Genomic DNA, 10,640 nt, shown 5'->3' with positions numbered 1-10,640 from the left:
TACTGCCTATTGATCTCCAGCAAGATATCTGGCATGCTTTGCTTTTTTTTTAATTACCTGCACAAACCTTGTAGTAAGGTGTGTCATAGATTTGTCTGGAAACATGCTGGTGCTCTTTAAAAGATGTTGCAGAATTATTCATTGCATGTGCAAAAAATATAAATAAACTTGCAATTGTATAGGAAATGTGGGCTTTACATTGCTCCAGCTCCACCTCTAAATAAAGGAAAATGAAGTCAAGTTCCCTATGAGTGAAGACTGGGTCCTTTTAGTATCTGTGGTAGCTGCTTTCTGGCCCTGCTACAGTTAATTATAAACATGGCAAATGAGCTGCCTGATTAGTTTATAGCTTATATAGCTATATATCTATTACAGCTTGTAGTTATAGCTCGTCTAACGTTTAGAGACTATTTGGTCCAAGGACCATGGTAAGACCCCATCTGAGCTCATCGATCAAGTTGCCCAAGTTTGCTCAGTGATTTCTACTCTCCTGATCCATTTATTTGAGTCACTTGGGTGGTTGCTGAGTAAAGCTCTTCAGGTCGTCAGTTTTGATAGGAGCCATGTGTCACTCTTCTAGACCACAGAATTATTCCAGTGGGGGTGGAGTCAGCCCCCAGGAAGCTGGGCAGTCATTCACCTTTCTCGGAGATTCAGCTCCTTCCTAAGCTGTGCCCCCAGCTAAGAGATGGTGCCAGGCTTTGGAAACATCAAGTTATGGTTTGGTAGCCTCAGCTTCACATAACAGAGATACCAAGGGCACACACCTGAGCCTGAACAACCGCTTCTTTATAAACAACACAGAAAACGATGTTTTTCAAAACCCCAAGCACAAATTTGTTATATTATTAAATCAAGGAGAAATAATACAAAAGAATAGATTGTAAATGAAGAAAACAGCTGCTAAGTGATAGATGGTCTGTTTATTCCGTTTCAGTTCCCTGACCACATTTCGCAGGTGTAAGCAGGGCTCTGCTCTGCTAAAGCTGGGCCGCAAATCACCTTGTCTGCCAGCAGTTTGCTGGTTGTATTCATGATCATAGTTTTCCACATATAAAGATCTCCAGGAACGTAATTTTTTCAGGGATCTTCATTCCCTTACAAAAGTTTATGTACTGCTCCCTCCTTTCCGCTCACAAAATGGGGGCACATTTTAAGAATAGGTTTCCTTTAAAAGGTCTACCTATACTATTTTTTGTCTTTTTCACTTTACTAAGCTATATTACACAAATAAAAAAAGTGGTGTGAGCCAAATACACTCATATTTCAACAAAATGGAGTTTTTCTGCAGGCGCTGAGATTTAACAATCCTATCAATGAGACCAGCTCCACATTCAGTTTCCCTCTCTGAGCCACCATGTTTCAAAGAACTTATTACCTCTGGCAACAGAAGAAACTGGTCACTCTTACAGTAATTCTGGCTGGACAGGAGGGGGTGAAACCTGGTCTCCTCAACTCAAGCCAAGTTTGTCTCCAATGGCACGATTTGCTGCTTTAACCTGAGAGTCTTACTTCACATCATTAAGACTAGGATTTGAGAGTGTCAGGACAGCTTGGCAATCTGCTTCCATTTCCATTTTCCTTTGGCAGGATCTCCTCTGGCTGAGTGTATACAAAGTTGACTTTTTATTCAAGAAGAAAGAAAGGTAAAAACAGAAGAAACGGAAAGTAAGTAGATATTGGGAGAAGCGAGTGGGCATGGAGACATTTATTGAGAACTGACTGTAGCCAGGCATTTTGTACATTTTATCCCATTTAATGTTGTAAAACTCTGACAAGTAAGTATTGTGTCCATACGACTGATGAAAGATCTGCGGCTTTGAGAGACTGCCTGGCTAACTCCCAGACCCATGTTCTTTCTATTATTCTGTACTACTTGGACAACAAGGAAAGTGAGAAGAAACAAGTTTGAAGGATTAAGACCCATTGGCTTCAGGGATTTGTTGTGAAATTGGTGCAAGGGAAGAGTGGGGCTTGAGGGGCTAAGGTGAGGATGACAGGCTAACAAGTATCATTTGAAAAGGCTGAGAATCAGATATGAGGCCCAAGGAGATCTGGCAAGCCCCCTGAAGGCCTAGGCTTATGTTATGATGGTTTTGGAGTGTTTGGAAGGCTGTTGTGTTTCCTTGATTTAGCCAGATGTCAATGGTGAGTGATGGAGAAGGCAGTGTGTTCCATCCATTAAGCAGCAAGAAGTGGACAGTGCCAGATATGATCTGACTTAGGTGTTAAAAGAGTGACGCTGCTTACTTTGCGGAGAATAGACAATCAGGGCTCAAATATAGAACTAAGCAAACCAGCCAGGGGGTTAGGGCAGTGGTCTGGTGGGATAGGATGGTGGCAGGAACCAGAGTGGTCGTGGTGGAGAGAGTGAGAAGTGGTTGGATTTACATTACATTTTGAAAGTAGAGCTAATATCCTGGCTGGTGGATTGGATGTAAGGTGTGAACAGAGAGAAGTCAAGGATAATGCCAAGATTTCTTTTGGCCTGAGCAATTGATTGAAACTATGATGGGGGAATATGAGAGGAGAAACATTTTTAAGAAGGTAGAAGAGGGACGGAGACCAGTTTGGCATATAATATCTTTGATATATGTATTAGCCATTTAAGTGAAATTTTTGGGAAGACAGTTGAATATACAAGTCTGAAGAGATTGTATATGAGTTAGATATAAGAGCTGGAGGTATACAAAACAAAATGAATGGCATTTAAATCCCTGACATTTCAGTGAGATCACTCTGGAAGCGAGTGTGGAGAGGAAGAGTAGAGATCGATGGATCAAGGCCCACTCTGGCTTTTTTGTTGAGAATCGCCACTGAGCCATCTTGGAGCCACAACTTCCGTCTCTTACACCCCACATCCAATTCATCAACAGATCCCTCTGCTAACCACCTCCACAGCTATCATCCCGATCGAGCTGCCATGATGACTCTTCTTGATGATTGCTGTAGCTTTCTAACCTTGTCATGGCAGCTGTAGCTGACTAACACAGAGGGTATTGACTACTTGCAGTGCCTGATCTCTGGGTAACAGCACTTCTCTCCCCCTCTCCCCACTGGGGGCCTCTAGTCCTTTTAACACTTTTAAACAATATCTCCTGGATGAAATCCCATTGTGCTGAAAACACCTAAAGTGATTTCCATTTTTCTGACGAAATCCTGACTGATATAGTCTTTACTGCAAAGGATGATGGCGCATCATTTTGGATCCAACTGTATTTAATGACATTGGTGCAATTGCCATACATTTTGAAATCTCTGGTTTATCTTGAGCAGGTGGAGTGGTTACGATCAGTTTGCTTGTTTAGTTAACTGAAAACTGGACTCGACAGTGGGCTAATTCAATGAAGCTGAGGTGCCATAATTTCTTTGGTGTAATGGGAAGGAAGGAATCCAAAGGCTGAGGGAGAGGAAGGTTGGAATGAATTTTTCAGGTGTGACCCTCCCACATTCCACTATGTTCCCAGGAAGACGCAAAGCATTGAGAAATGCATTGGTGAGGGAAACAGCATCATTCCATAAAGCTCTGCACTGTCTGTCTCCCTCTGGCTGAGGATGAAAATGATAGATGCCGCCATTACAATACACCCCCAGAGTGGCTGAGACCAAGTGGCAGCACTTAACTGCCTGAGACAACATGGGCCCAGTTGAAATGGTCAGGAGGGGTGAAGCAGCAATCTGAATGTTGTGACCCATTGTGGCTATTCGATCAGTATCCTTAGGAATGATAGATGGGCAGACAACTAAAGTAATAAACAATCAGAAACATTTAAGATCTGGACGATAGGCACTGAACTTGTGTCACCATGGTAGAATTGTGTTCTGTCACCCTGATCCCAGGCTCAAGCCAGCTCAGAGACTTGGAGCCTCTGGAATGAATAAGAAACTGATTCTCCTTGAGGAAGGAGCCTGTGACACTACCACAATTATATACTATAAATATTCCTCCAAGATATCCCCAAGGGCATGAATCCGTATATCAGGATGACAGTGAATTGAGGAAAAAGAAATAGTGATGTCTTTAGGAATTATAGACAATAAATCAGAATTAATGTTAATCCCTGGGGACCTGAAATGCATCCATAGTCTGCCAGAGTGGGGGCTTATGGAGGTTGAGTGATAAATGGAGTTTTAGTCTAAATTCATCTCCCAGTGGGCCTAGAGAGTCTTTGAATTTACCTCAGGGTTATTTCCTAAGTTCCTGAATGCAGGAATGGAATAAGGCCGCTGGTAGCTGGCAGAATCACCACGTTGGTTCCCTGACTTATGGACCCAGGGCTATTAACGTAGGAAGGGCCAAGCGGAAGCTGCTGGGGCTTCCTCTCCCCACCAATACCTGAGTGAATAGCAATAGTTAGTGCCACCATCAAGACTTGAAAGATGCAGGGATGGCGATTCCTTCCATATCCCTCCATAACTTGCCTGATGCCCTGTCCAGAAGGCAGACAAGTCTTGGAAAATGTGCATTTTGGGAAACTTAATCAGATCTGATTCCAACTGCAGCAGCAATATAGCTGGAGGAGGTGCCACGGGAGACTCAGCTACCTGTTCATCCAACTTGCTTGTGTTTTAGGACCATTTCTATTCAGTTATGGCATGCTGCTGTACAGGTCAAATGCTGTAAACTGGGATTTAGCTAATACCCAGCTCATATGAGCTGCTGTGATTGAATTGTACCTTGGGCTCCATGGTCAGGCATTCAGTCTCAACTAGGGCTCAGTAGTGTGTCAGAAGCCGCTTCTCAAAGGAGAATAGTCATTTGAAGGGATGGACATGGCTTTGCTCCAAAACCTTAGGGGTCTGTACTGCTACTGGGGTTTTCCAGAGACTCCATACAGAATCTTTATCTGCCACAGACACCGTGAGCATCACTGGAGCTTCTGGGTTATAAGGCCCAAGAACCCTAGCAGCTTTCACTAATTGGACTAGTTGTGGAGTCTTCTCTTGCTCTTGGCCTAACTCAAATCTGGCAACCTAATGTGTTTCTTGGTAAATGAGTCAGAGTAACTAACTCACTTAAATGTAGTATAAGTGTAGCATGACATTACGTTCCAATTTTCCCAGGCATGTCCCAGTTGATTCTAAAAGATAAAATCTCAACCAACACAGAGTCTTCAATGTGTTCTTCCTCTCAACAAATGCTTTCACTCTTATATAGATGTTTACCATTTTACTCTCCTGGAAGAATACTTTGACTCCTTTATAGAGCTTCAGTGTTACTCCCTTGGACAAATACTGTGAACCTTGATAGATCTTTAGTATTTACTGGGCAAATATGTGTCCTCTTTTGAATGTGTGTTAATAGCACCCATTTCAAATAGCCTATTTGCAAAGTATCTAGTTTATAATGGCAAAATCTAATCTTAGCATCCTGCTGAGTATCCTGAGGTCGTACCCCCTGTCCCCCAGGGCCTCTTTCCCTGATGACTTCAAGGAAATTCTCTGAGGATTCTTGGATTGTATTTATGTAGGAAAGAAACACTGATGTGTTCAGAGTGTGGTAATCCATTCTCTAAGCTGGTAAACACTCACCACCTTCCTTCCTGCAAAGCAGTTTTTGCAAATAAGAGTCTTGTTTTTTAAATTCCAAGTCTGTGGTCTTATATTTCCATGACAGTCTCCACCTGCCATTCCCATGTAGATGATTTTCCAAGTCTACAGCATGGAAAGTCTTGGTTAAGGAGTTAAATATAAGGTCCCAATTTGTTGGCGCTTTTGTTAAGTCACACAACGGGAGCATACACTGACCCCCACTCTATTGCCATTTTCCTCACGTATAGAATAAAGGATGTAGATATGGAGGCCGGAGAAGGGTTACAATGAAAGAAGAGAAGGAAGCTGGGAGTGGTGGGAATTTGTAGGAAGGGAAAGCGACAGAAAGGTGGGGAAAGAACCTGCTGAGACTAAACCATCCTGCTCCTTTTCACCCACAGAGCAGGATGTTCAAGAGGAAAATGTTTTGTTTAGAAGCCAACACACCACCCACATCTGGCAGGAAACCAGATGCAGGCTAGGCGTTTGTGGGCCTGTTCTACTTGCTGTCCTACATGGTAAATTGATTGTCCCATCTGTGTGAAACCTAGTTCTGCTGACTCTTGTTCTCACTTTCCAACACTGGACCATCAGCCTCCTGAAGGCACCCGCTCCACCTCTGCACGTGTCTTGCCTGTCCATTCAGTTCTCTGTAATTTTCACCTCTTTCTTCCCCTCCTCCTCTGGTTCCATTCAGTGCTGTATGAAGAGGCATAACCACAGCTTCTGGGGCCTTCTGAACTGTCTTCTTCTATCCCTGCCACCCCCAGGGTCCCGAGGGCCAATGCTGAGTTACACTCTTCCTCACTGACCAAACCCAGCACCACGCTGAGCCATATTGTTGCCTGGGGCCTAAGGAAAACTGTGCACCCTTATGAACATAGTTTTACTTATCTTTTAATGTTTTTTTCCAGAATGTTAAAGTTGAACAAATGTTGAAAAGTTGAAGCAGGTACATTAAAACTCACAACATTATTTTAAGTTTAAATATTTTATTAATACCCCCCAAAAGAATTTATTATAATTTTACTTTCCTTGCTTTGATGGAAGCAAAGTCATCAATTGTGTCTCCAAAGTCTATTTCTGGAAAAAAATCTAACTATTAAAAACTATGGCTTGGCATGGCACTGATTGGATGCTGTCCTATTTAAAATTTTGATATTTTATTTATCTTTGATTTTTTTTTGCATTACTTGTGATTTTTAAAAATATTGCATAGAAATAGTTTTTATGTTGATTGCTGAATTTTCATTAGTTCTTATGTTGATTGCTGAATTTTCATTGGTACCCTCTTAAATGTCATGCCCAAGGTGAGTGCCTCATTCGCCCCACCGTAACCCTGGCACTGACAAAGCTACGTGTGTTCTAGGTCAGAGGGGCAGAAGGCTTGTCTGCTGCTGTTCACAGACGCCTGGATGGATTACTCCAACAGGCAGATTGTACACGTGCTCAGGCACCTGCAAAGTAGGCACACCAAAACCAAAATCAAAACCCAAATTGAAACCTATACAAAAAAGATAGCAATCGGAATAAGCTTTTCCTTCTTAATTTTTGTTCCATTTTCTTTCTCCCCTCTCCTCATACATTATTATTTTTCTTAACTGTTTAACAGTAAATTGTTCATATCATGTGCTTTAACTCCCAAACACTCCAGTGTAAATTTCCTAAGAATAAGGATGTTCTTCTCTCTTACATTATCACAGTACAATGATCAAATTCAGGAAATTTAACTTTGATATAATCCACAATCCATATTCATTTGTGCCAATTATCTCAATAATGTTGATTATGGCCCTTTTTTCCCCAATCCAGGATCCAATCTAGGATCACACGCTGCAAGTAGTTGTCATGTCTCCTTAGTCTGCTGTATACTGGACCTGCTTCTTAGCCTTTCTGTGTCTTCCACGACCTTGACACTTTTGAAGGGTACAGACAAGTTGTTTTCAAGGATGTCTCTGAGTTCGGGTTTGTCTGATGTTTCCTTATGGTTATATTCAGATGATGCATTTTTGATGAGAATACCACCAAAGTGATGTTCTGTCCTCTTGGTGCATCGTACCGGAAGCACGGGATGCTGGTCTGTCCATTGTCGCTGATGTTTGATTTGATCACTGGGTTAAGGTGGTGTCCTCCAGGTTTCTCCACTGTAGTTATTATTTTTCCCTTTGTAATTAATAAATAATTTGTGGGAAGCTATTTTGAGATGGTATACTTAGCTTGCTCCTTAAATGTTCACCCAGCTGTTACAGCATCTACAGAAATAAGAGTTTTAAAGATTCAGCAGGCGTGCACACTTGACAGAGTTTTGAAAAGGAGGTGGGAGGGCAGGGATGGCCCCACCATCTTTTCAGCACTCGAGCTCCAAGGGTTTGTCTGTCCCTGCCATACCAAAGTCAACGCCACTACATCTTACAGAGTTCTCTGAAAATGTCCCTTGAGGTTTGGTTTTCTTTGATGATTTGCTGTTTCTCCCCGAGAATCAGTTACAAGCTGCAAAAGCTGTACTGGAGGGTGGATCTGCAGGGATTTTGAGTTGGCCCCTATGCCTAGTGCAGAGGCTTTTCTTACTGGGTTACATGTTGTCTGCCTTCTCTTAGGAAAGCTTCAGGCCCAGGTGGCACCTCCATTCCTCAAGCAAACAAGCTTCTGTTGCCAGAAAAACTTCCAGACACACAGGGATTCCGCCTGATTCAGAGTGTGGGCAAAGGCTCTTGCTGGGACCTGTACTGTAAATGTTTAGTTTGATGGACCATCCCATAGCATTCCTCAATGTTTGGGGCCACCTATAATCAATGACCGCTGGGGTGGCCATTTAAAACCTGGGAAATATGCTGGTCTCAGCATAGGGGGGTTGATAAGGTGGCGATGAAGAAGCTTCTGGAGAGGAGCATTCCAGGCTCATGAGACAGGTGGGAAAGATGGGAGGGAGCCAGGAGTCGGAAGTCGATCAAACTTAATCACATGTGAGCACACACACACACAACACACACACACACACATTTAGAGAGTCATAGTGAGAGAGAGAAAGGGAGAATAGGTGGGAGGAGGGAGGGAAGGAGACAGAGAGGGAAGGAGAGTGAAGGAGAAAGGAAGGGAACTTTTGTTTGTGGTGTGGTGGGTGTTTGTTTCTTCAACCCCATTCCTAGGCAAGACAGAATAAAGAAAGGGAGACTTCCTTAGCAATAGTGTGCTCAACTTCATCTACAAAAGCAGGCAGTTTTAGCAATATAACTTTTTTGTTGTTTTGTAGATATTTCACTCTGAAGATCCAGACGGACCTAACACTGCCTTTGGTATGTGATGCCACCTTACCGCCCCACTGAGAGAAGAAGAGAGAGGCAGACAGGAGAACATTTACTTTTAAACTGAGAAATGAGAGTTGACTTGATGGGACTCTGGAAATATGCATAGCTCGGTGAAGATTTCCTTTCCAGTAACAAACTACATGCCCTAATGGGGCATTATCGATCATCTAAAAGAAAATCCACCAAAGCTGGATGCCTACTGAGTCCACTGTTGTGAACAGGGCAATGACCACATATATGGGGCCATCTGAGAGGTAACAATAGCATCCCCTTCCTTCTCCTTCCTTCCACAAATCTCTCCTACCTTTAGTTCATACTTAAAGCCCTGTTTACCGGGAATAACTTGCTGCAATTCCAGTGACAAATGTAGAAGCCACCTTGGTCTACTCCCTCGTGGAAGGAGGAGAGAGGGAGGGGCCGTACCATCACTAAAGAGAAACAAAACCTGTGCAGACATTGTAACCGCACCTCAGTGGATCTGGACAAGGGTTTGCTAGGCACCGGAGGGGCCGAGTTATGCAGGAGAGCGTTGAAATCTTCCTGGGAGACGGCATACATCCTCCCTGTCTGTCTCAGTTGGGGGAGGCAGGCGCATGGTCTCTCCAAGAGTCAGCCTGGCTTTGATCAGCTTCCTCTGGGCGACATTTTTGTTTCTCCCTCTGTGATAAGTGCTAATTAGAAGGCGGATCTGTGCTGAGGTGACTGGGGAACAGATCTGTCTCCTCTGGTAGGTGCTGAGATCTGTCTTGAGGAGAGAGTGGACTCCATCTTTGTTCCCTTGAAACCATCCTCCACTCAGCAATTAGAGCAATTGTTTTAACATCCAATCATACGCCCTGAGATAAAGGGCCCACACTCCGCTCTGAACACCATCTTCCCCATCCATCACCTCCCTCTCTGTGCTCCAGTGAGGCTGCTCTTTTCCCGGTTCCTCAAACATGCCAAGTTTCCTCCTACAAGTGTTGCACATGCTGTTCCCTTCTCTAGAATGCTCTTCCCTTCCCTCTTGGCTCAGACAACTCCTTCTCATATGTCAAGCCTCAGCTTCATGTCGCTCACTCAGGCTGGGATCCACCAAGTTAGGAGCTGCGGTGCTTCTCATGGTAGCACTTTTCACCAGTTTAACATAAATATTTGTGAGATTAGTTATTTAATGTCCATCTTTCCTACTGGATTAGAGACTCCAGAAAGGCCAGGACTGTGTCCTCTTGGTCGCGCTGTACCCATCACAGGACCTGGAATTCAGAAAGCACCAGACACAAATTGGCTGGAAGACGGAAGGCAACGATTTTGAACCTGGTTTCTCAGCACTAAGCACAGCGTCTGGCAAAGGAGAAGAGCTAGGTCAGCGGCGTGGACCTCAGCGGGGAGCTGGGATCCCACACCCGAGCGCTCAGCAGCCCTTCCCTTCCCGTTTGGCTGTCTTTTCCCGGCTGCCCGGGAACCCTGACCGCTCAGCACCAGCCTCTCCGCTGTGTCGGGGAGTCTGAGGGGAATCTCGAAGGGGCACAAACAGGAGCGAGGGGGCCGGGCTGAGTTTCCAGCGCAGTCGTGACGGCCCGTGAACAGGGTGAGAGCCCCAGCCTCAGCTCGGGGCGGCCGAGGGCCGGGTCTCCCGAGAACACGCGGTGCAGTGCCGGCCCCTCGGGTCCCCTCCCGCAGCACTGGGAACTCGGCCCTCGTTTCCAGGCCCCTCGCATCTGGGCACCGCTGCCTCTGCTGGCGACCTTTCTCTCCTCGTCCCCCTGCAAACACCTACTCACCTCTGCAGCTTCACTCCAACCCTGAGCCTTCCATGCAGCC

At 44.6% G+C, this 10,640-nt stretch overlaps 1 long non-coding RNA gene across 1 annotated transcript; it reads left to right on the top strand.

Moving 5' to 3' along the window:
* Positions 1-5,971: 5,971 nt before the first annotated feature.
* On the top strand, positions 5,972-7,728 carry LOC131411687 (uncharacterized). Its single transcript, XR_009221634.1, has 2 exons — positions 5,972-6,050; positions 7,345-7,728. It is a non-coding gene; the product is annotated as an uncharacterized LOC131411687 (long non-coding RNA).
* The last annotated feature ends 2,912 nt before the right edge of the window (positions 7,729-10,640 follow it).

The sequence above is a fragment of the Diceros bicornis genome, chromosome 12, assembly GCF_020826845.1.
Source record: "Diceros bicornis minor isolate mBicDic1 chromosome 12, mDicBic1.mat.cur, whole genome shotgun sequence".
Taxonomy (NCBI): Eukaryota; Metazoa; Chordata; class Mammalia; order Perissodactyla; family Rhinocerotidae; genus Diceros; species Diceros bicornis.
This window is presented reverse-complemented; position numbering and strand designations above follow the sequence as displayed.